At 40.2% G+C, this 26,241-nt stretch overlaps 1 protein-coding gene across 4 annotated transcripts in view; it reads left to right on the top strand.

Moving 5' to 3' along the window:
• The window catches only part of SP4 (Sp4 transcription factor), a 48,506-nt gene that overhangs the window by 5,126 nt on the left and 17,139 nt on the right, over positions 1–26,241 (top strand). The gene's annotated exons all lie outside the window — the stretch shown is intronic.

Raw genomic sequence — 26,241 nt, 5'->3', positions numbered from 1 at the left:
TTGTCTATTATTTACCAGATACATTTTCTAAAGCAAGGGGTGTCAATCTTCTTGAGCCCTGTGCACTGTGAGAAATTTGAGATGCTCATGGACACCACTGTGGGTGGTGGTGGCCTAGTCACAAAATGGCTACTAAGGAGATCCATCTTGTCACAAAGGATACATAAATTTCCAAGAAATTGAGCACAACAGAGGTTTAGAGAGATGCCAAACTACATATTCCCCCCACCCCGAGCACAACAAAACAGCCAGTTTCACAGAAGGAAAACTAATGCTCAGAGAAACACAGCTAGTCACAAAAAATGTAAAAACCACAAACAGGCAAAATCTATGCCCCAAAGTCACATACAGCAGGCAAAATTCTGTTAGTCACCTCCCAAGAAACATTAAAACCACCCCTAAACACAGCAACTACATAATCCCCTCATAAAATAGGCAGCATACATACACCCCACAAAATAATAATAATAATAAAATAATAATAAATTTTAATTTATGTGTCGCCTATCTGGCCAGTGGCCACTCTAGGCGACATACATATAGCAAATACAGCAAATACAATACAGTGAAATACAATATGACAATATAAATTAAGATAACAACAATGCAGGGTAGGAGGCAATTCGATCATAAAAAATTAAGCCTCCCCAGAAGTCCCAAAAGCCTGTTGAAAAAGCCAGGTTTTTAAGGCCTTGCGGAACATATTCAGGGAAGAGGCGTGCCGAAGATCTTGTGGGAGGGAGTTCCAGAGGGTGGGGGCCGCCACCAAGAAGGCCCTCTCTCTAGTTCCCGCCAATCTAGCTGATTTAGTTGGCGGGACTGAGAGAAGGCCCTGTGTGGCTGATCTTGTCAGGCGGCATAATTGGTGGCGTTGTAGGCGCTCCTTTAGATAAACTGGGCTTATTTTATTTTATTATTATTATTATTATTATGTTGAGACCTTAGTTCTAGAAGTAGTGTCAAAGAATATATTTCTTGTCTATTCTAGGCCACTTCTGGCATACATATTGGCAACTGCTGTTTTTTTTAGTGTCAGTGATACACTTTCCACTACTTTTTGTTACACTGTGCTAAAATCATTCAGATTTTGTTTGAAGTAATCTTGGTTTCTGACGTAATTCATTTTAAGTCATGATATGACCAGTACTGTGGCTTTATTAGGAAATGTCCGTCTCTAGAATAAAGAGGGCTGTAAAAGCTTTGCACTGTTATGGAAAGAGGTTGTGCAGTTTGCCTTGAACATAAAACACCTCTAGAAAGTATTTTTCTTGGATACAGTGACCATATTACCCTACAGTATTTTTGTGTTGCCTTAACGACATAGGAAGTAGCAAAGTGGTAATAAATACAAATCTCTTGAAGTCTCCATTTCTTAATAATCAGTAATGAAAATTGTATGTATAGGGGGGGAGCAAGCATCTTCATGAATTGATTTCCTTAAGTTAAATACACATGGCTGGTAGGCCTTATATCTGGTCTCATCTTTCAAATTCATTCCTGTTGGATATGCTCTAGATCAGGCGTCCGAAACTGGTGAGCTTCATTTACATGGTCCATGGTATGTCTGGGTTGGTAGTAGAAGACGCATCTGTCACATTAAATGTTCGTATTGATATTTTATTGAAATGTTAATGCTTCTTTTGTTATATTGTATTTTATTTTATTGCAATTTGATTTCTATGGAATACAATAAAATACAATGCATAAGAAATAAAAGGAGTAATAAACATTCCATTAAAAATCATGCAGCATCTAGTTCAGCACATTAGAGTTGCTTAACAGTCAGAAAAATCATGAAGTGGCTTGCTAAGACCCTCAGCAATTTTCAAGTGGTCTGTGGGGGGAAATGTTTGGGAACCACTGGACTAGATAGTTCTGCGTGCTTGTAATTTCAAGGCTGTCTACACATCGACAGAATGAAGTGCTAGAAAGGATTGGGCAGACTGCAGGTAGACTTTAAAAAAAAGTTCCCCTATACAGTGCCATGAAAAAGTATTTGCCCCCTGTCTGATTTTCTGCGTGGTTGCATATTTGTGGCACTGAATGTTATCAGAACTTGAACTAAAACCTATTAGAGAAAAGGGAACCTGAGTAAACAAACAACACAAAATTTTGATACTTATTTCATTTATTTATTAAAGAAAGTTAAGCAACACCCAATGCCCCTGTGTGAAAAAGTAATTGCCTCCCTAGTTAACTCAACCTAATGAAAGGGATTATTAGGGCCAGATGTTTGAATACCTTGGTAAACAATCAGGCCTGATTTGGGCCAGCCCTGCCCAACAATCTGACTAACTTGGGCCCTTGCCATCAGACTGAAGTTGCCAGCACACAGATTCCAAAGTCACATCATGCCACGATCCAAAGAAATTCCTGAACACCCCCGGAAAACTGTTGTTGATGCATATGTCTGAAAAGGGTTACAAAGCCATTTCTAAGGCTCTAGGGTTCCATCGAGCCACAGTCAGCCATATTGACCAAATGGAGAAGGTTTGGGACAGTAGTGAATCTTCCCAGAAGTAGCCATCCTGCCAAAATCCCTCCAAGAACAAGGTGTAAAATCATCCAAGAACACACAAAGGACCCTAGAACAACATGCAGGCATCTACAGGCCTCTCGCCTCAGCTAAGGTCAGTGTTCATGACTCCACTATCAGAAAGGCACTGTGTAAACATGAGATTCATGGCAGAGTAGCAAGGAGGAAACCACTGCTTACTAAGAAGAACATGAATGCTCGTCTAGAGTTTGCCAAAAAGCACCTCAATGATCCTCAAGAGTTGTGGAACGATGTTCTATGGACTGATGAATCAATGATGGAACTTTTTGGGCAACATGGGCCCCGTTATATCTGGCAAAAACCAAACACTGCATTAAGAACATAAGAAGAGCCTGCTGGATCAGGCCAGTGGCCCATCTAGTCCAGCATCCTGTTCTCACAGTGGCCAACCAGGTGCCTGGGGGAAGCCTGCAAGCAGGACCCGAGTGCAAGAACACACTCCCCTCCTGAGGCTTCCAGCAACTGGTTTTCAGAAGCGTGCTGCCTCTGACTAGGGTGGCACAGCACAGCCATCATGGCTAGTAGCCATTGATAGCCCTGTCCTTGATAGCCCTTCCACATGAAGAACCTCATACCAACGGTCAAGCATGGTAGTGGCAGTGTCATGGTTTGGGGATGCTTTGCTGCATCAGGACCTGGACGACTTGCCATTGTTGAAGGAACAATGAATTCAGCTTTGTATCAGAGAATTCTACAGGAGAATGTCAGGGCATCCGTCCATCAGCTTAAGCTGAAACACAGCTGGGTTATGCAGCAAGACAATGATCTGAAACACACAAGCAAGTCTACATCAGAATGGTTGAAGAATAAGAAATTTAAAGTTTTGGAATGGCCTAGTCAAAGTCCAGACCTAAACCATATTGAGATGTTCTGGCAGGACCTGAAAGTAGCAGTTCATGGTCGAAAACCCACAAATATCACTGAGTTAAAGCAGTTCTGCATGGAGGAGTGGGCCAAAATTCCACAGTGCTGTGAGAGACTGATCAAGAACTACAGGAAGTCACTGATGCTAAAGGTGGCGTAAGCAGGTTTTGAGTCTAAAGGGGCAATTTTTCACATGGGAGCATTGGGTGTTGCTTAACTTTAATAAATAAATGAAATAAGTATCAAAATTTTTTGTTTGTTCACTCAGATTCCCTTTTCACTAATATGTTTTGGTTCAAGATCTGATAACATTCAGTGCCAAAAATATGCACCCACACAGAAAATCAGACAGGAGACAAATACTTTTTCACACCACTGTACCTTTTTTAAAAAATCCATGCAGATAGAAAACTAGCACAACAGCAAGAAGGCGGGATTAGAACTTTTCTTCCTAACATGGTACCTTTCTCCTTGCATGGGGCAGCACTAAAAAACCCTGCTGTCATCCAACTGAATTTGAAGTGACAGTCTACTCTTACCCTTGGAATGCTGCCACCTCATTATTTTGTATGTGTAGACAAGGCTTAAGACCAGCTCATTGTGCTTTCCCACTTTCTACTCGTTTAGACTTTTCCTTATTCTGTACCATTAGATCTCCTTTTCAGCTTGTAATGCTATATTGTATATTCTAATAGAAAGATTTAATATGGTTAGTTGATTGAAAGTGATCCAAAATCATGTCCTTACGAAGTACAAATTTTCAATTGGAAATTACATGAAACTAAAAGAGAGCTAGCTGAAAAATGTTCAGTAATATATTCGTTAACAAATCCCCGAAGAACAAAGCTCCTTTTAACAAAGTCTATTTGGGGGGCGGAGGGGGCGCACACTCTGACATAGTCAGAGTATGGCTCCTTGTCTACTGGACTGCAGCTGCTGCAGGCAGCTCTCACACATGGTTAGAATGGTGCTCCTTGACAGGTGGCGCAGGCACCTCCACAATAAACAATGTTTCAGGTGCCCTGGAAACACTGTTTGCTGCAGATGTGTCTGCTCAAATATAGGGGAGGATGGCAGAGAGAGAGCAATCACAGGGTGGTTGTGGCGGCTGCCCCTTGCCTGCCTGCTTGAGTGTACAGAGAGGAGAACTGCGCTCAAAGTTTTAGATTGCTACAGCAAGATGCTACATGAGAAAAGAAAAAAAGGCAAGGCAGGCATCCCTGGGTGCATTTTGGAAGAAGCCTTTTAAGTGGTCCATGTGCAAAGCTTACCTGACCTGGTTGTTTCATTTCAGACATGCCTATTGTTTTGAATAAAAAGTTTGCTGAAATATGTTGAACTGCTCTTTTTTGTGGTGTAGGAACCTATCCCTATTCTTTCAGTATTATTCCTACCTCTGGTACTAAAGTTTCTGTTAAAGAAGTAATGTCCAGGAACACATGCACTTTGTTAAATGAGGTATTACTATAATTAATTCCCATGTTTAGCATATGCAAGTACTGCATTCTGTTTCAGAAAATTATATAGCTAAGCCTCTGTCTAGCTGTTACCTCTTATCTAATTTTAATTCCCTTTCCCCGTATATAATTTCAATGTTTTAAGGGTGGATCTTCACAAAATTAATGGAATCATTGATACAGACAGATCTCAAAGTTTTAGTCACCACCTCTTATCAAAAATATCGCTGGGTCTTTATATGTTTAACTGAGTTTTCAACTTTGCTCTTTAGTGTTCCAGTCCTGAAAGGTTAATTTTCACTGGTTGATATAACCATTCATAAGCTTATCAGTTATGGCTATTCATAAGTAGAAAAGTAGCTCTACCACTGTTGATCTAATTTAAACTGTTAAGTCTGTTAAAAAGCTTGTTTTTTCTACATAAATTAAAACAGGACTGAATCACTGTTGTGAGCATATATATCTTTTCTGCCACAGAAGATCTTCTGTAGCAGATCTTCCCTCTATTCTCTTTTCCTGAGCTAAATCCACAACACACCTGCTGCCTTTTGCCCTGCAGAGTAAAGATGCAGATAGTACTAAAGTCCTGCTACTATGTGTGGAACTTACAATCTCTGGGAAGCATTGAGCTCATTAAAAAAGCACATATATTGAGCACTTCCAAAACAAGACTGTGTATTTATATAACATAAGATTTAAAGGCAGTCCTTTGCTACTGTTTATGGAATCCAAAAGTTCCCTTGCTCTTTGAAAAAGCCTTGTTTCTTTCACTGAGGTCTTGAGGCCTGTTGCTTCCCAGCATGTCATGATGTGTGCATAATTTGGCTGCACACCAGAACTGGACTGGCTACTGCTGATTTTCAATATTGTATTCATACTTTGGGTCACAGCTCAACTTCTTCAAGCCAGACATTTCCCAGTTTCTAGTTGGGAAAATATTATGGCTCCAAGCACATATTATGGCTCCCTGGCATTTTGGATTTTATTCCTTTCCTAATGTTTCATGAAAAAGCTTTTCAGTTCAGAGCTTTGGGCCTCTAGAAAAGAATTTCAGATTGTTTACATCTATTCAATCTGAATCAAGGTGGGAGTAGATTTAGTATTGTCGGATTATAGATCTTCAAGTGTACTCTAGAGTATGGAGAAACTTTCACAGAAGAGGTGTGGTCTCATGAATCTTGACAATAGGATAATAAATTGTCCAACAGTATCAGTGCTATGCTAGAACAATGAAATGCCAGATGAGTTGAACAGTTCCATTACCAGTTCAATTACACTTGGAGAAAGGTGTATACCTTGGTCCCAAATCTGGTATATGATGTGACTTTCGTGATGTCCTTTTCTGAAGTCTTCGAATATCTCACACCTCTTAGCGTTGACAGTTGGCTGCATTAACATGCAATGCCAAGCCAAGAATGTACAAGCGACATGCACCAGAGGGTTGGGAGTGTATGGGATGGCCCCACCTCTCACACATATGTGTTTCAGGTCCTGTATGCACAGGGGCCAACTTGCATAGGTTCTGATCACATCTTTATCTGGAGATAATTTATGTACCACTTTTTGGCCTAAAGGCCTTTGATGTAAATGGCATATTAATACATTAAAAGTATAATAAATTATCAAATCAATATAAAAGCAAAAGCAAAAAATACCCATCAGTTACACTGGAATGCCAGTTAATCCTGTGGCAAAAAAACACAAAACCCATCAAACCATCTCATCTCTTGCCTAGGGTGAACACACACTCCTCCCGTCTGAGCAGGTGGAGACAGCTTCCACCAACAGGTTCTCATGCAAGGGCAGAAACCACTTCTCTCTCCCACTGCAGTCAGCAGGCAAAATACTCATTAACCCCACATAAGAACCAGAGCCTGGAGAAAAAAGAAAGGAAAAAATACCATAAAATACCCACTCTCCTCTAGTCTTCCTCTCCCCCAAGGGTGGGGTGGGGGCAAGATCCACAACAGCAGGCTCTCACCCTTGAACATCACAACACTCTGCTGCTATTGTCCCCAAAAGCAGATAATAAAATATCCCATACATCCACACTGTTACATAAGAGCCTACGTGTAAAAAAAAAAAAAAATCAGGCCAGCAAAATTAAACTTGGAAAGGAGGTGGTGCTCTCATGGCAACCCTGAAGGGAATACCCACCCCGTTTGTTGTCATCCTTTCATGGTTAGCCTGCCACGCTATGTAAGCTGGTTGTTTTATAGCTCTGTGGGTGCAGTCCTGAAAAGAGCCTCCTATTTGCCTTCCCAATGAGCTGGGCTTTGTTGTTGGTGCTTCTCAACTAAGCAAACAAGGTTAGCAGGAGCAGGGGGTGGAGGGAGGTGTTCTAAATGGCAAGTCATCCCTTCTTTGTTCCACATTGATAGAGGCAACAGCCATATGTATTGGGCCCTTTACAGATTGGGACCTCAAATGCAGGCTGGTAGTGGGGCCAGTCAGTACAATCCTAACCCCACCTCTGACACATTCTTTTCTACAGTCCAAAAGCAATTCATTTTTGAAGGATTGATGTCCAGGCATCAATTGCTCATACAGATTATGCCGGTCTTAAAGGAATCTTAATTTAGGTCGGTCTGGTTTTGAAAAACATTAAAATATGCTTCAGTTACCATGTACTCAAGAATTTAATTAGATATTCCTGAAAAGCCAAAAGGTTTCTACAAGACTATTACGTATCTGCAGAAAAAGAAGCTAGAAGAGAGGGAAACACACATAACTTGCCTTTTATACCTCTAGTAAAGGCTGGGTAAAGGCTAGCTTTTGGGTCACTGTAACAACTGAAAATTTATTGCTGGCACCTAGAAATTTTATCTGCCTTCAGGGTCAGCAGCCTCTTTCCTGGGGCAGGTTTTGCTGTATGGAAGATAGTCTCCATTATCTCATGTTTTTTGGGTGGAGCCTAGAGTCACAGAAGAGGAGGAGTGTAATTCTTTGGTCATTGACCAACGGCGTACACTGGCACTCAAGTTGCAGGAATGAGATTGAAGAAGCAGCTCTTTCACTTAGTTAAGTTGGACCAAGGAAGGAGCAGAGTGGTGTTTAGAGGCAGGAAGACCTTAAGTGTGTGTGATAGTTATTGTTCCCTTTCCTGGATACAAAAGATGAGGTTGTAACTCAAATATTCAGCTGAACCAGACCTCTGCATTGTCCTTCCCAGAAAAACCTTGTTGGCTTCTAGTACTCTTGAGACAATACAGTTGACAGTGGCTTGAGATATTCCTGAGAGCCTTTACTGGTGTCTTGTCTCCTGTCTCCATCAAGGAAAGCTCACCAATGCAACTCATTTACTGGAGGCAAGGCTAGAAGGGTTGGGGGAAAGTGTTGTAAGAGGCTTAATATTGGGTGCAGAAATTTGGGGCTTTGCAAATATCACCACAGTTGAAAGGGTTCAAAGCAATTGTTTGTGTATAATTATTGGGGTATTAAAATCTCCTGCTTATTTAATTAGAGCAGGCTTTGGTGTTTAATTATTGGTGCAGACTAATTCAAATGGGTAAAGACAGGCTGTGTAAGATCTGCCTAGCGAAACAGATAGCACTATCTCTTGGAAGGTTCTGGTTTCAAACATTTCAAATTTATTGCAGCAGTATGGATTCTCAGTGCAGGCACTGAATTTCCTTGGAAATGTAACCAGAAAGGCCCTTTAACAAAGAATACCAATGTAGGAGCACAAATTGACATAGCTGTCCTTGCTCCCATTCCAAAATACCATGACAAGGCTTTTCTTTTAAGTAACAGATTTACTCAGGAAAGCTCAATACAGGTTTGTAGAAGGTTCAGATTACTGGGGTCGCAAATCAACAGTTGTAAGAGCAGGGTCTGGAGTACAAGACTGCACAGTAGCAACGAAGATGTCTGACAAGTCTCCATGCCTTTTCCTCCTAGCTTTAAAAGAGCTAGGCATGGCAAGCTCATTTACAGGACTCTCACCCTGCATGGAAAGACTGCACTTGCAAGGAGACTGCAAGTGTTGGCAGAGGTGGTGTTAAGACCTTGGCAACAGAACAGTAATCTGTCCCGCAGACTCCTCCTGCTGCACTGTCGCCCCTCTCATAAAGTCAGTGGCTTCCCCAGTACCCATTGATGTGGCCTGCTTTGAGGGCAAGGTGGGGGGTGAAAGCTGAAGACTCTGTTGGCCCATCTCTAACATTCTGAGTCAAGTGAGCTGGGTCCTCCTCCTCCCTCCCAGTTGTCTCCAGCTCACTTGTCCTCTCCACCTCTTCCTCCTCATCTTTCAAACACTGCCACCCCAGTCCATGCCCTGCTGGAACTGCGGGGCTCATGACAATAGTTGCCCTTCCCAAGTAATGTACGTTGGTTAGCTAGTGCAAAACATGTGCAAAACATCAGCATCAATATGAAAAATATTGTTAGTTCCCATAAAAATGAAATACTGGAAAGCTTTTAGCTGACTCCATTTTGTCCAAATGTTATCCATGCTTTAACTGGAGAGATTTTGGGGCATATCAGTCCAAGATAGATGATATATCTGTGGGCAGCAGTACTGGAGGACTATTTTAAAATGTCTGCTTAATGTAATGTAAGTTTGGGACCAGTTTACTTAAAGGTTCGCCTTACCCCATGTATTTATTTTATTTATTTATTTAATTTGTATCCCTCCCTTCCTCCCAGCAGGAGCCCAGGGTGGCAAACAGAGCACTATAACACTTTAAAACATCATGAAAACAGATCTTAAAATACATTAAAACAGTAATCAGTAAATGTCTTGGAAGGTAGCTTTTTTTGCAGTAAAGGCTTTCAATCGCAGGAAAATATATTTGGGATCTATTTCATGTTATTATTTTTCCACTTTCAACAAGCCTTTTAAGTTGAGACCTATCCCAGTCTGCATCTGTGTCAGAATTGTTTAATATGTTTTTTAATAATGTTTCTAACCCTTTTTTAAGTTGTTTTTTAAAAATGTTTTTAATGCTGTTTTGTTTTAATGTATTTTAAGATCTGTTTTTATGATGTTTTAAAGTGTTTTAGTGCTTTGTTTGCCGCCCTGGGCTCCTGCTGGGAGGAAGGGCGGGATACAAATTAATTAAATAAATAAATAAATAAATAATTTTTATGTCATTGTTGGATGACCGCTTTTAGTTAATAATTGTTTTTGTTTTTTAATCTGTGATGTATTTTAAATGTTAGATTAGATGTTTTAAAACTTGTAAGTCGCTTTGAGACAATTTTTTTTGTAGTAAGCAACAAATAAATATAAATAGTAATAACAATTTCAGACAATTGTGGTTGTACAAGGAATATTTTTAGTGTTTAATTTTTACTTGTTTTAGTAAAAACAAAGACAAAATTCTGTTTTATGTATGCTGTTAGCAGTTTTAAATGTATTTTATTTTTATGTGGAGTTTAAATGTACTTTATTTTGTTCTCTTTTTTGATATGGTCTGCAGACTAATTCAATAAATTTCACTGATAATTCAAGAAGTGTATGCTACCCATAGTAGCAGCTGGTTAAGAAACCTTCTGTGTTCTGCTTGAAGCTTGTATACGAGGAGCCTGTGTTGTTCACAGCCACATGATAGCTTACAGCAAAATACGGATTTCTACGTTTGCACTGGAATTTGACCACATGGTATTTGAAGGCTGTTCAAAGGCCTGAAAATGTGGCAGTCATGTTTAGAGACATGAAGTTCTGGGGAAAAAATGATTGTTTTGTTTTGTTTTGGTCCTGGACTTTCACATCTCTAGTCTTCTTGCAACCTCTGTTGGTGTACAGTAAGGCCCCACTTTTCGGCGGCCCACTTTTTGGCGTTCCACTAATAGGGTGGCTAAAATTAGAGTAAGGCCCTACTCATAGCGCTTGTTCTGCTTTTATGGCTTTTTTGGGCATCAGGCACCATTTTATTGACAGAGTTCCGCTTTTTGGTGGGTTTCACTTTTAGGCAGGGGTCTGGAATGTAACCCGCCGTATGAGTGGGGCCCTACTGTATTTGCTGCACATTTTCTGATCCCATACTCCCTTCAAATATGTAAAAAAAACCAGTTGGATGTGTATTAGGTATGGTGAATGTTTCCTGAATTGTACCCAGATGGATCTTTAGACTTTATCTATCTGAAAAAAAATAATGTCTGTTATTTAGCCCAAATTAAACTTTTTAGTGAATTCATTTCATTTTTTTTTCTACTTACAAATTTGCTTCAGAATTATACCACATAAAACTGCATTCTGCACATCTAAGGCTGCAATCCTATGCCACTGAACTCAGTAGGACTTCTGAGTAGATATGTGTACAATTGCACTCTAAGAGACTTCAAGACAAGTTATTCATTTTGCTGATCATCATTTTACTTGAAACAATACTCAAGGGTGTTCTATACCTCAACAAACACCAAATGTGTTTTAGTTGCGTTATATACCATTTTTCATAAATATGCTTCAGGATCCACTCTGTTAAAAAGGGGAAATAACAACCTGTCTTTGTAAATTATGTCTTTTGTAAATTATGTTATTTGTACAGTAAATGTGTTGTATATATGCCTTTGCTGGTGTATTGTAATGTGTTCTTCAATTGTTGAGCAGCATGAAAGTGTTGTGGCTTCCAGTTTCAAAAGGAAAGGTCAGATATATTTTGTGTTTTTTTGTTTTCTTTAAAAAAATAGATACGGAAGTGAATTTGGAAAATGTCTTGTATGCTAGGCAATGGAATTTTACCCCAAGTAAATGAAATAGAAGTTTCAGTAATATTGTATTTATTTATTTATTCCTCCCAGCAGGAGCCCAGGGTAGCAAACAAAAGCACTAAACACACTTTAAAACATCATAAAATACATTAAAACAAAACATCTTTAAAAACAATTTTAAACAAGCTTTCAAAACTTTTTCAAAATTTTCAATTTTTTTTTTTAAAAGAAGGTTTAAGAACATATTAAAAAGCAATTCCAACACAGACACAGACTGGGATAGTCTCAACTTAAAAGGCTTGTTGAAAGAGGAAGGTCTTCAACAGGTACCGAAAAGATAACAGAGATGGCTCTTGTACTTAAACTTGTGCTCTTATAAGAGTTCAGGATAAGTAACAAGTTAGTTTAGAAACAAACCAGCTGTTTGAATTTAAAACATAGCTTTAAAAAAGGACCTTAGTGGTATGCAGAGCAACCCAACTGAGGAAAAGCTGGCTCAAGTTGTGCTGAAGCAAGAGAAGCTGGTGTAAAATTCTGCCCCATCCAATTGCTATTTGAAAGCCTCTGGGTTGGCTGAATGTCATCTGAGTTGGGAGCTGAGTGCAGGAACCAGAAAGCAAAAGCCTGGTGTCCCAAATACCCCTCCCAGGCAGTAAATCCTCTCCATTGATTTCTATTGCAGTTATTTTCTTAGAGTGACCTTTTTTCCGGCATAACTTTTGCCTGGATTGGGACCCGCAGGAGCACTCTGAACACGAGTTGGATGTGGCCTAGGTCTGCTTTCTTTGGCCCCTCTCCTGACACACCCCCTTTTCAGGCTTTACGCCAGCTCCACATGCACCAGTTTTGGCTGAACCAGCTGGTCCTCTCTCTGCCAGGCTGAAGGACTTACACTGGTTTAGCCTGGCTGAGTGGGGACTCAGCTGGAGATCCACCACATCCAACTCCTCTCAGCCCGGTGTAAATGTGAGTTAGATTGCGCCCATAGTCTTGGGCATCTAAATCTAGTGCAACAGAAAAGCTTTCCACCATGTCCAACATCTAGTTGGCCATGATTTTTTAATATGCTATGTATTCAATTATACTGGGTGTGTTCAACTTTCAAAACTTCTTAGTTATCTCTGTCAGCCCTGTGTGACTTATTCACAGCAGAAGTTAGGATCCAGCTGTATGGCTTGTTTTGAGGAGAGGACTGACCCAACTGCAGGAGTAACCTTACTGTCCTAAACACATTTGCTTGGAAGTAAATTCCACTAAAATGGTAATTACTTTTAAGTAAGATTATTTGGGAACATGTAGATTGAGAGAATATATTTTTCACAACTTTAAGGAAGTTGAAAGATTTCTCTTTTTGACGGTTCCATATCTTCCTGCTAATGCTTTAGTACAAAATTATGCCTTCTGATTCCAGTCTAGTTTGCAGTTATAAAATTTGTTCCTGCTTCCTAAATTGATCTTCACCATCAAGCCATATATCTTTCCTTTAATCCCATAGTAAGCTTTGTGCCCAGGACATATTTCTTGGAACATGCCATGGTCTTAAAGGATCATAAATACTCACCTGAGAGTGAAATAATCTCTAGATGATCCATTTTAAACCAAGGTCTATTTCATAAATTATTTGAGGACTCCCCTGCCTTGTCTTCAAGGAAAAATACTTCTCAGTCAGTCTTGCTCACTAGAAATGTAAAAAAGAAACCAAAATGATGAGTCATCCTTTGTTCAAAAAGAAGCACTTGTAATGATAAAAACGGATGCATTTTTTTCCAGAGTAAGAATAATTGCACCTTTCCTTTCACAGCAAGATACTTGAAACATTGCCCTCACTTTATGCCTGTTTTGCTGTCTTTTCAATGTCATTCTCTGCCAGACCTCCTTGTGACTGACCAGCCCACCAGTGATGTCAATAAACGTTCTCCTTATATTGCCTGTCTAATTCTGAAAAACAAAAACAGGGGAGTTGACAAGCGTCTGTCAGGCCACAATGCTTACCTGGTGGGTCACATTCAGTTTAGCAAGTCTTAAGTTGTGCAGGCAGGCATGTTTTGTATTGACACTAACCAACCTCAGTGACTCTCTTCAAAGTATGTATTAATGTTGAATTTCACTGCTGTTCTGATTATCTATTCCAGTCTACTCTGGATTTTATTAACTTCATTGTTTTGGTTTTATCTGTGTAGTTGGCTACACTGTTTTCCACCCCTTTATCCAGAACATTTATGAATAAATTTTAGTAATGGACATTATTTGTGTCTTGTTTGTGAAATTTAAAAACAGTTCCATTGATAAGGGACATCAAGGGAGAATGAGTGAAGTTATTTAGGAGAGCAATGACCTTAGGGCGGCTGAGGATGGAAGAGCTGGTGAAGGAAAGTTCACTGTCAGGAATATTTTGAGAAACACAGGCAAAAAATGCTGGTTGGCACAATAAAGAACAAGGGATTTGTGTTAGATACAGAAGATAATATAGTATAGGAATTTGAGGAAGTGTGTGACTTGGTTTCAATTTTAAAAGATGTGGATAATTTTGGAGGAAGTTTTGAATAAAAATGAGAGATACAGGATGGTGACAAGAAAAGACCAGAAAGAAGAGGTCTGCAGTAGTCAAGATGAGAGATGACCAGAACACAGAGCATAGTTTTAGCTAAAGTGATAAAAAAAAATTAAGGTATCTCTTGGTGATATAATAGAAAACTCAGATTCTCTAGTCTTATTCCTATGGATAAAATAAAAGTTAAAAAAATCTTCCACTAGAAGACTGAAAATCTCAAGATTAATAAACTTTAATTCCTGAAGAGTAGAGAAATTCAGTTACCATTCCGATATAAATATAACTTCTGAATACAAAGGAAATATGAGGGAACCTTTGTACTAAATTCCCTTATCAAATTTGGACAAAAGCATCTGTCAACTGTTAATCATTTTCTTGTATTCTGACCAAAATATTATGGTGATTAAATTAATGTTGCACCAAAGCACACATGTACATGCGGATACACGTAACCTTTACTTGAAGTTGATTCAGCAACTTTAACTTTTATCATATTCAAGCTTATGTCATCTTTAGCTTATATTTTTATAAGTTTTTATTTCAGGAAATGACAAATTTATTTCAAATAACCCAACGGAATAAATTAATATTTTAGAAATGGCACTTGTGAATAGATGCTTTGTTTGGTTTGTTTTTTTAAAAAAATATGTTTTCAATTTGATCCGGTTTTTCATTTATATTTAAAAAAATACTAATGTATGAATTCTTTTAATGTTTTTGTTTTATATCAATCAATCATTTATTTATTATGGTCAATGACCAGCACTATAAAATGTTAAAACAACAAACAATAAAACATGTCAATATTATACAGAGAAGGAAACAAATGGCAGCAGCCTGAGATAATATGGAACTGTGGTATTAAAATTATTTATTGTTTTATATCTTGTGGTGTAGAAAAATAGAACATGTATCCTGTCCTGTTTGCCCACTGTTGCACTGAAGAAATCCTTATGGTAGTATCATGCCTGCTATGAGTTATAGCTTTGGGCCCCTCCACATATCTTTTATATTGTGCATTCATGAATATTTGTGCTCATGATGCTATCAGGGAGATCACACAAAATCCTGCTTTCAGTAATGTTTATGCCTAAAAGGTTTGGGATGGTTACATTGCTTTATTTCCAATCAGTGCACATGCCCTAACTTCCTGCTAATATCCCATAACTTTTTATATTGCAAATGCCCTCTATAGCCCCTATGGAAAGCAATAATGTGGAAGTATTGGGGAAGCACTGCAGAACAAACTTAAGCAGAATAAATTTACTACTAATGCACTATTATTGTGTCAATAACATGTTGCAGAATACACTCACAGTAAAACACTGGTCTAGAGGGGCCCTTCCTGAGTAATATTGCTTGCTGCCAAGACAGAGCTGCGTGTTCTGGCCTCTGTGCGCTTCCACCTGTTGCATTCTCATACTTAAGGCCAACCACTGGAACCTGACAGACAGCTCAATATTTCTTTCTGTTAGGCAATACTTTTTTCTTCTCACTTCTTTGGCCTCTGAGAATGCTTTAAGGAAGGGTAAGGGCAAAGTTCCTGTTTGTGTTCATTTATGTATGACTTTCTGACTAAATAAATCAAGTCATTCTTTGTCTAAACTGCCCCCTTGCCCTCTTTTTCTGAACACTTAGCCATTTCATACACTATTCAATTAAATATTTGTGTAAATAATAATAATAAATAATAAAATTTTATTTATGAGTCGCCTATCTGGCCGAATTAACAGCCACTCTAGGCGACGTACATCAATACAATAAAATACAATATAAAACAATGAGAGCCACAATCAATAATTAACTAAACACTACAATTCTGATTAATAACAATATTAAAAGCTAACCCACCACAGGGATCCCATAGGCCTGCCTGAACAGCCAGGTCTTCAAGGCTCGGCGGAAACCTATCAGGGAGGGGGCATGGCAAAGGTCGAAAGGAAGGGAATTCCAGAGGGTGGGGGCCACAATCGAGAATGCCCTCTCTCTAGTCTGCACCAGCCTTGCTATTTTAACTGGTGGGACTGAGAGAAGGTCTTGTGTGGCTGATCTCGTCAGGCAGCATAATTGGTGATGCTGGAGGCGCTCCTTCAGATAAACTGGGCCGAAACCGTATAGGGCTTTATAGGTCAACACCAACACCTTGAATTGGGCCCGGTAAACAACTGGCAGCCAGTGTAGATCTACTAACACCAGAGTGATATGATCACGGCGATGGCTGTTCTTAATCAATCGTGCCGCCGCATTCTGTATCAGTTGTAGTTTCCGGACCGTTTTCAAGGTCAAGGGTAAATGGTCAAGTGCCAAGAAAATCCAACATAATCACATTTGAAAGGGGGAAAGAAGGTAGAAAGGGAAAGCCAAGAGGATTAAATCTCTCCCAAATCAGTTGTTTAAAAAACAATATTAGTAGTTCCACTAAAAAGTATAGCACAGATCAACAAAGGTACCACCAGGGCCAAGAGGATGTCTGCGTGGTTAATGATTTAAAGGCTATTAGAGGCAAGAAGGCTTCCCTTTAGAAAATGGAAGTCTTGGACTTCCCAGGAGGATCCCTACGCCTGTGCAGCCTCTGAGACGAGCTCTCGTCTTGGATGAAACTTTTCCAGTTTAAATTCAGTCAGAAGGCTCTTTTCTGACTGGGAATAATTTCTTCCGGTTAAAGAAGAAACGTGAGATTTCCTACATAGCTTTGTTTTGATTGTTGGAGTCTGGAATTCGTCAGAATTGTCTGTCTTCCAGCAGCTCAGACAGAGCGAGGATTTTTATGCTAGCTCAGCTGGATAAGTGACCCGTTCTTTTATACGGATTAACAGGCAAACATCCTCCTGTCTACATTCATCATTTTCTTATCTATACAGCTAAAGAGATTTGTCAAAGTAACAGCAATTGAGATAACCTAGGTGAGGTAAGACTTTCCTTTTTTTATTCACGGAACTAAGGGGGAAGAAAATATAAATAGCGTATCTTTTTTTTTATTGCAAAAAGCTGACATGGAAAATAGCATTCTAAAGATTAAACGGATGAGAGATTTCTGATTGAAAGAGATAAGACTGGGACTATTTTTCTTGATCTACTTTTTTTTTTTCTTTTTGACGAATCTGCTCATCTCTCTGCTACTAGCTATTTCGACGCTGTGAATTAAAGCCGTTCTTACACTTCTGGGCAGATAAGAGATAAGGGCTGTCTAGCGTGTGACGTTAGTTTGCTGGAAAGATTAACTCCTTTGTAACTGGTTAAAGAAATAAGCTGCTCTCTGTTTGGGACATTGAAAATTGAAGGAGTTTTGTTCCTTTGGTTTTAAGAATGACAATTAAGAAGATCATGGATGTACAAGAAGGGACTTTATCTCTAGACATGTTTCAGAAAATAATGAATGGGATTAACTCAATAAAACAAGAACTGAGAAATAATAGACAAGCGTGGAGAATTGAATTTCACGAAATGGGACAGGAGCTGAAAGAAACTCAGGACTCTATGAGAAAGGAGAATAAAGATAGATCTGGAAAACAAAAAAAGGATGGAAGAGAAATTAAAGGCAAGGTTCAAACTATGGAGATTGGCTTAATTATGGACATGAAAAAAGATTTGGATTTTCTGGCTGTGATGGATCCTGGAGACAAATATTATAGTTTGGAATTCAGCGCTGTCCTTGAAGGAATTGAAGAGATTGGAGATAAAGATATTATCGGTTCAAGAAAATTCTTGGACTGGAAGGATTTGATGGAACTTGAAATGGAGAAAGTTAACAGAATTAATCCCTGTTTTGTGTCAATGTAAAAACCTTCAAGAGATGTACTAGTGTATCATGTGGAAAAGAGGAACAGAGATGCGGCTTTGCAACAACACTTCAGTGATACGTTTGGATTTGATGGTAAGAAAACATCTGTGATGGAGGACTTTTATTATATGACTATGACAGCAAGATTTTTGGGTGCGTAAAGATGGAAGATGGAAGATGGACCCAATATGGATAATGACAGAAGAGCGATTTAAAATTACTGGACTTAGTAGATTTGATGAGTTGGATTAATTGGCATGTTTATTTAGAAAAAAAATTGATTGACATATATCTCAAGGATTGGAAACTTCTCTTTGACTTTTTGTGGAAGATTAAAATGATATGATGTTAATGAGATTTGAAACCAACTAAGATAACCGTTGGAGGAAGGTGATTTTATAATCTATTAAGAGATAGGTTTGTTATATATTATAGATTTATAGCTGAACTATGACAAATCGGAAGTCAATATTCTTTCTTTTTTATATATATATTTTTTTCTTTCTTTTTGTATTGTACTAGTTATTGATTTGTGTTGTTTTCTTTTGTATTGTTTTGGTTTTGAAAATTGGAATAAAAATTAATTGAAAAAAAAAAGAAAAGAAAATGGAAGTCTTACCCAAAGGGAGTCAAAAATGCTAAAGGAGGATAAGGAGATTGCATTGAAGCTGGATGAATTCTTTGTATCTGCCTTCACAGCAGAAGATACAGGACAGATTTGCCTGAACAAACTTTCTGAGGAACTGAGGCAAATAGCGGTAACAAGAAATTAAGTTCTAGGTCTTATAGGCAAAATAAAAACTATGATGTCATTTGGCTACTCCCACACCATTCCCAGATACTTCAAGGGCTGGCAGGCTGCCATCATTCACTATCACTGTGGTCCTCTGTCAAAGCTTAGTTCCAGTGACCTTATTGCCAGAAGCCCCCCATCCCCTCACATTCCATTAAAATTAACTTTGAAAAAGTGCCAAACAGCCAACAAAGTTAGTGGGGTGTTCCCATGCTAATCACATGCTCTTCCGGTAGCTTTGATAATGTTGGCAAGCAGCCAACTAAGACTTCCTTTAAGCACACCCTCTTATGGCATCCTGTGACATAATGCGTTCATACACAGAATTAACTCCTTAAAGAGTTTAACCTAAAAGGATTCTAATATTGAAATAGCATATGTACACAATTAAGAAGATTCAATCCCCTACATAGGCCTCAGATGGGGCATTAAAGGGACAATTCCTGGATGCCTCCTTGAAATCACAGTATTCTTCTGCATTTTTTCCAATTCTCATCCACCCCAGAGTGCTTAAATAATTCAAATGTGAAACTGCTGGCCTGCTAACCAAAATATGAAACTTATCCCTAAGACCAGCCTCTGTACCTGAAGACCAGAAAGTGGCCAATGTAACATGGCTTTTTTTAAAGGGATCTGGGGGATCCTGGAAACTACAGGCTTTAAGAATGCCTGGTTTAAAAGGTTAACAACTAAAATGGTTCTGAGGCAAGGAATTGGGGGAAACATCTTGCCTGAAATGGGGCCTCTGAGGGGCCATGAGATCGCAGTTCTCACAGCTAAAGCTAGTTAATTAGACTACAAGCAAGAACACCAGCTTATCAGTTGAGACTGGTACTTGAAGGTCAATTGGCCTGAGAAGGTTGGTGAGTGCATGACCATTAGGCACAAAAGCTTCAGAAGGTTCATCATCTGAAAGCCCCCCAATTGGCTATTTAATTCCTGGCTGTTGCTGGGAATTTCCCCATAGAAATAGGATTCACACCTTAGTCTTTGTTCTCCAATGTTCCTTATGGTTCTCCTGTGGTTTCTGGTGCTACCTGTGTTGGGATTCCATCTTCCATCTGCTATCCAAGCTTTACATCTCTGGGGAGATGTGGAACCATGAGGTGGTTTGCTGTTTACCTCCATTGTAAGTACAGATTAGGCTAGAAAGTTTTGTTATTTTTATTTGTGACTGTAACTCTATATTTCACCTAGCCCTCAGGGGTGTGGGTTTTAAGGAATCATTTTACTGCCATATCTTTGTGCACTTATATTTTTATTCTAATAAAGCTACTTCTTATTTACCAGTGTGTGTTCATTGCAGGGGAGATTGGCTCTGAGTCCAGCACCTTGACCATTTAGCCACAGACTACTGGATATTTAGGTATTCTGCCTAACGGCTCCAGGACAAGGAGTGTACCTTTGGCTCTTGTTTCTGGAATCCTTGGCAGGTCTTTTTCTGGCACTTTGGGTTTCCCCTTGGCCCTGAGAGGGTGACCAGGATTAAGGGCTGGTGGTAGTCTACCTACCTTTCAGGGTTGTTGTTGGTTTACTCAGCCCTCGTAAGAGAGGCAGGGGTTGTGCCTGGCCAGGATCAATTGCCCTGGGTTTAGGAATTGAGTCCTGGTGAGAACTAGCAGCAGTTCATGACATGTTGGCAGCTTTGTGGGATTCGTAGCCATAATTTTCTCCTGGTGAACACACTGTTGAAATAAGTGCAATTTGGCAAAATTGGCAATGGTTTCGAGAGAGACTTCTGTCACAGAGGTTTGTTATTTTGGAAAGCAGGGATGATTAAGACTAGGTCCAAAGTTGCAGCAGAAGATGCTGAGGCTGCTTTAAGTAATGATGGCAGTTACAGCCCTCTGTTCCTGGAGCGGGAGCTGGGCTTGGAAGAAGGAGGAGGGAGTGGATTTTCATGGCAGCTGGTGTTGTCAGAGACAGAATGCAGGTGGGAGAGCCTTTGCAGTCTCATGCCTTGGAAGGTGGAGATGCCGGTGGACAAGGGAGTTGACCAACATCAGGAGATGCCTTAGATAACTGGCCAGTTGGAATGCAGGACTTTATAATTAAGGAAATGGAATTTATGAGCTCACAGATTAAGGCTATGCAGGACCGGGACCATGAACACGAGCAGTTTGGCTGTGAAGAACATGCCCGACAGGAGTGTGAATGGGAAGAGTGGGTCCGAGAAGAGCGCACACAGCAGGAGCGTGAACAAGAACAAAGATGGTCCCAAGCTAGCCTTGAGAGCATTAACCGAAAGATATTCCCAATTTTCCAGATTGGGAAGGATGTTCATGCTTATTTGCAGATTTTTGAGTAAGCCTACAATGACCAACAGCTGCCTAGGCACCATTGGACATGTGTGTTGAGAATGCAAGTTACTGGGGAGTTGCAGGAGTTGATGAGCACACTGACCAGGGACCAGGCTGATGATTATGATTTTTTCTGTGAACTGGCTCGTGGGCATTCTGCAGAGGCCTGTTACTGGACATTTGAGACCTTGCAGAGAAACCATAAAGAAAGTTTTTCAGCCTTAGCATCTTGCATGGGAAAGGCTCTAGATTTGTGTCTGGAGGCTGCAGAGGCCAGGACAGCAGAGCAGAGGCAAGATTGATTTTCTCTCGAATGGTTTTACGGGTTGCTGCCCAGGGACTTGGCTATCTCTGTTAGGGACCAGAGACCAAGGACTTCACACGAGGCAGGTCTGGCTCACCGACTAGCTGCTCACCGAGAGTGTGACAGGGAGAGTCAATGGTTGACATTCTTCAAGAAACCAGGAGCCTTTAAGGGCAGTTGGCTAGATAAGGGAAAAAGAAACCATGGCCGCATCCGAAATAAGGGGGGGGGGAGAAGTTGTCTCCTGCCTCCCAAGCATTTACTACAGCCCAAGAGATCTACTTTTTTTCTGCAAAGAAAGGGGTCATAAAAACAGGACTGTGTAAAGTTGGCTAAAAAGAATGCTGGCAGTCCTAAAGTCACTCTGGTTCAGTGTGTGAGGGATACAGCTGAACCGGGAGGATTAGCATCTCCAGAAATCTCATGAGTGGTCATCACAGGGGAGCGTAGCTACTGAATGGAATTTTTCTGCACCAGTTCTACAAATAGTAGCCCTACTGCGCCTAAAATTGCTCCTACAAAACCTACTGTGGTGAGTGTTATCCAGCCAGTGCCGCAACAGGAGAAGGGGGAGGGACAATGTAGTCAGCCCACTATAACTGCTTCTGTATGCTTGATCCAGCCAGGACAAGCTGAATGGTCCAAGCCCAATTTGGAGAAACTATTCATATAAATTATGTAAAATTAACTGGCCAGAGAGACATGGAATCAGAAATAATGAGTGTAGCCCATCACTTGGTGAAACCAAAACAGATTTTAAAGGGAATCAAGTCTACTGTTACCCCTTATGGCCAGCAACCGCTGCTTGTGGACATGGCTGAAGTGTACCTTCATTATCAAGGATGGGAAGGGGAGCACTGAGTGATTCTTCATGATAATTCTCCTCATTTTGGGGAGGTGCTTATTGGCAATGATATTTCTTATCGCAGTTATTTGCATAAATTAAGAAATCCTGTGAATGCTATTACTCCAAGTCAAAGAGTTAAAGTTGGAGAAGAAAGCAGAGAGTGTGATTTACAACCAGGCAGCTCTGTAGCAAAGGAATGCGTGCCCATAGCAACAGAGGCTTCAAAGGAAGGAGACTCTATGCGTCCTGCAGGGGGAGAGCTGGGCTCTGGGAGCTGCAAAAGTGCTAATGAGGGGCTGCCGTTTTTATCTGCTACGTCTAAAGAATTCCAGAAAGCCCTGCTGGAGGATGCCAGCTTAGAGCAATGCCTTCTGCTAGCTGAGAATGCCCTAGCCTCTCTTCCTAAGACTGTAGAGCTATGTTTCTCTGGGACAAGGGACTGTTGTACTGAGAGTTTGTCCCTCAAGGGAGTTTTGTGGAGTGGGCTCCTACAAAACAGCTGGTTGTGCCAAGTTCTTATAGAGGTGCTGTGCTGCAGATGGCACATGATTCAGTCTGGTGTTGCCACATGGGAATATAAAGTACTCTAGCCAGAGTTAGCAAGTGTTTCTACTGGTCTTTGGTGGCTAAAGCTGCGAAGGACTATTGTCACACCTGTGATGTCTGCCAAAGGGTGAGGTTCCCATGGGATCATCCAAAAGCCCCCCTGCAAGTCTCCCAAATTGTGGCAGAATCATTTTCCAAGATTGGAGTGGACATTTTGGGTCCGTTCCAGCAAACCCAAGGGGGAAAGGGTTTCATTTGACCTGTACTGATTATGCTACACGTTTCACTGAAGCTGTTTATCTAGTATAACTGCTACCAATATTGCAAGGGTCCTCTTGGAACTGCTTTCTCGTTGGAGTTCTCCTAAGACTATTCTCTCGGATCAAGGCCCTGGGAAGATATGGGAGATTGCTGGTATTGAACACCTCGCATCTGTTGCTGCTTGCCACCAAATTAATGGACTGTGTGAGAGACTGAATTTAACTATCAATCACATGTTAAAGCCTATGTGCTAAAGCATCCAGCTGACTGGGACTTAGCTCTGCCTTATCTGATGTTTGCTTATTGAGATGCCTGTCAGGAGAGTCTGGGGTTCACTCCTAATCAGTTGGTCTGTGGAAGAGACCTGGTTGGACCTTTCTTTGTTAAAGGTGGAGTGGGAGGGGAAATTGGATTCCACACCTGTTCCAGTTGTTTCTTACATGAAGAAGTTGCAGAATACTCTGAAGGATGTGTTAGAAGTGGCCCATGAGAACTTGGGAGAGGCCCAACAGCAGCAAAAGTCCTTGTATGATGCTCAAGCCAAGGTTCGGCAATTTGCTTTGCGGAGTGAGGTCCTGGTTTTGAAATTTACCAGGTACCAAGTTATCTGTTACCTGGCAGGGTCCAGTAGTTGTTAAAGCACAGAGAAGTGATACAAATTAGGTTTGCCCCTCACTTGAGCAGCGTGGCTGCACCCTTGACTGACCTTTACAGGAAACGTCAGCCCAATCAAGTTCAGTGGACTGAAAGGTGCCAACAGGCTTTTGATGCTTTGAAAGTCTTGTTAATTAACTACCCTGTTTTAAAAGCTCCTGGTTTTTCTGGACCCTTGTTGTCCAAACTGATTCTTCAGATTTTGGAATTGGAGCTGTCTTGATGTAAGCTGACATAGATGGAGATTTGCACTCTGTTGCTTATCTCAGTAAAAAGCTTTTGCCTAGAGAGCAGAATTTGGCTACTATTGAGAAAAAGTGCCTCACAATTTGGTGGGCCTTAAATTGATTACGTCCCTATCTTTGGGGGCAGCATTTTCAGTTGCAGACTGACCATTCACCATTGTGTTGGCTCTCTAAGATGAAAAACTGCAACCAGAAGTTGTTAAGGTGGAGTTTGGCTTTGCAAGATTTTTATTTTACTGTCACACACATCAGAGGATGAGACAAATGTTGTTGCTGATAGCTTGTCTCAAGCCTATGCTCCAGATGACTGATTTTATGGCTCTGTTGACCTGTGCTTTGGATTTTTGTACCTGATTTTTGGATTGACCCAATTTTATCTTTTTATTTTTATCCATTTTTCTACGTCCATTTTAGAACTTTTCTATGGGTATTTTATGGTCTCTTTTAAGACCTTCTCTTTTGAAACAATGCTTTTTAAGGCTTAGCTAAAGAAGTAGCCTGATACACTTGGGGGATGCATACAAATATTTCCTTTTAATATTACAGTGTTTTAAGGCTTTTCATTTTGTTTTGTTGTTGGTTTATTTTTCTACCTGTTTTGGCCAACGATGAAACAGGTGTTTGAACCTCTGATTTCATCTCCTTGAAGGGCAAGAATACCTAGTTTGAAAGATTAAAAACTACAATGGTTCTGAGGCAAGAAATTTTGGGGGGAAATCTTGCCAGAAAGGCCATGAGAACTCGCAGCAGTTCATGACACAGGCCAGTTAGCTTAATGTCTGTTCTGAGAAAACTGGTGGAAAGTATTAAACATAGAATTTCCAAGAATGTAGAAGAACAAGTCCTGCTGAAGCAGAACCACCATGGCTTCTGCAAGAGTAAGTCCTGTCTCATTAGCAAGCATATAGATAGAGGTGATCCAGTTGACAGCGTGTACACAGACTTTCAAAAAGCTTTTGACAAAGTACCATACTAAATCCTTTTGAGTAAGCTTAGCAGTCAAGGAATAAGAGGAGAGGTTCTCTTGTGGATCAGGAATTGGATAAGAAGCAGAAAGTAAGAATAAAGGGAGAGGTCTCCCAAAGGAGGGATATAGAAGTGGAGTCCCCAAGGATCTGTATTGGGACCTGTGCTTTTTAACTTGTTCATAAATGTTTTAGACTTTACTGATGATACTAAATTGTTCAGGGTGGTTAAAAAAGGAAGAGATTGTGAAGAGTTCCAAAAGGATCTCTCCAAACTGAGTGAATGGGCAGTAAAATGGCAAATGCAATTTGATGTAAACAAGTGTAAAGGTGATGCACTTTGGGGCAAATAATCTTAATTTTACGTATATGTCATAGGGGCTGAACTAGCAGTGTCTGACCAGGAATAAGAACTTGGGGCTGTAGTGGATAGCTTGATGAAGATGTCGATCCCATATGTGGCAGCTGTGACAAAGACAAATCCCATGCTATGGATTATTAGGAAAGAAATTGAAAATAAAAGTGCCAGTGTTATAATGTTATGCTACAAATGCATGGTGTAACCACATTTGGAATACTGTATACTGTAGTGGTTGCCTCACCTTGTTGTAGAGCTGGAAAAGATTTAAAAAATGGCACCCAAAATCATCCAGGGAATGGAGAAAAGGTTACAACATTTGGGGATTTTTAGTTTAGAGAAAAGACAAGAGGAGACATAAAATTATGTATATTGTGGAGAAAGTGGATAGAGAAAAGTTTTTTCCCTCATAACGTTAGAACTTGGGACATCCACTGAAGCTGAATGTTGGAAGATTCAGGAGACAAAAGAAAGTACTTCACAGAACAGAACACGTAGTTAACCTATGGAAATTGCTCCTACAAGTAGCAGTGATGGCCACCAGTTTGTATGGCTTTAAAAGAGGATTAGACAAATTCATGGAGAATAAAACCATCAGTGGCTGCTACCCACGATACCTAGGTTATTCATCCACTGTCCAAGACAATATGCCTCTAAATGCCAGTTGCTGGAAACTGTGGGAGGGGAGAGTGAACTCACGTCCTGCTGTTGGGCTTCCCATAGGCATCAGGTTGTCCACTGTGAGAACAAGATAGCTGCTTTTATGGTATTTATCTGTTTTATTAGTTTCTTACCCACCTTTTACCATAGCTAGAGTTAGTGCATCTGGGTTCTCCCCCCCTCCCCCCCAGCTCAGTGCTGTCCTCGCATTGCTCTGGAAGGTTGAGGGAATCTGCAGAACAGATTTGGGCGAGGTGCAGGGAAAGGAGAGGGGGTGATTGCTCTGTTGTGCAAAAAAATCCTTGAGCTGACAAAATTATTGCCTTAGCCCTACATTAAATACCATCCAATGTAAGCAAGTGTAAAGTGACACACATTGGGGCAAAAAAATCCTAATTTTGCATGTATGCTTATAGGGTTTGAACTCGTGATGGATGGATAGCT

Source organism: Rhineura floridana, chromosome 10 (assembly GCF_030035675.1).
Source record: "Rhineura floridana isolate rRhiFlo1 chromosome 10, rRhiFlo1.hap2, whole genome shotgun sequence".
In the NCBI taxonomy this organism is placed as follows: domain Eukaryota; kingdom Metazoa; phylum Chordata; class Lepidosauria; order Squamata; family Rhineuridae; genus Rhineura; species Rhineura floridana.
Note: the sequence above shows the minus strand (reverse complement) of the source record. Positions and strands in the feature narration are given on the sequence as shown.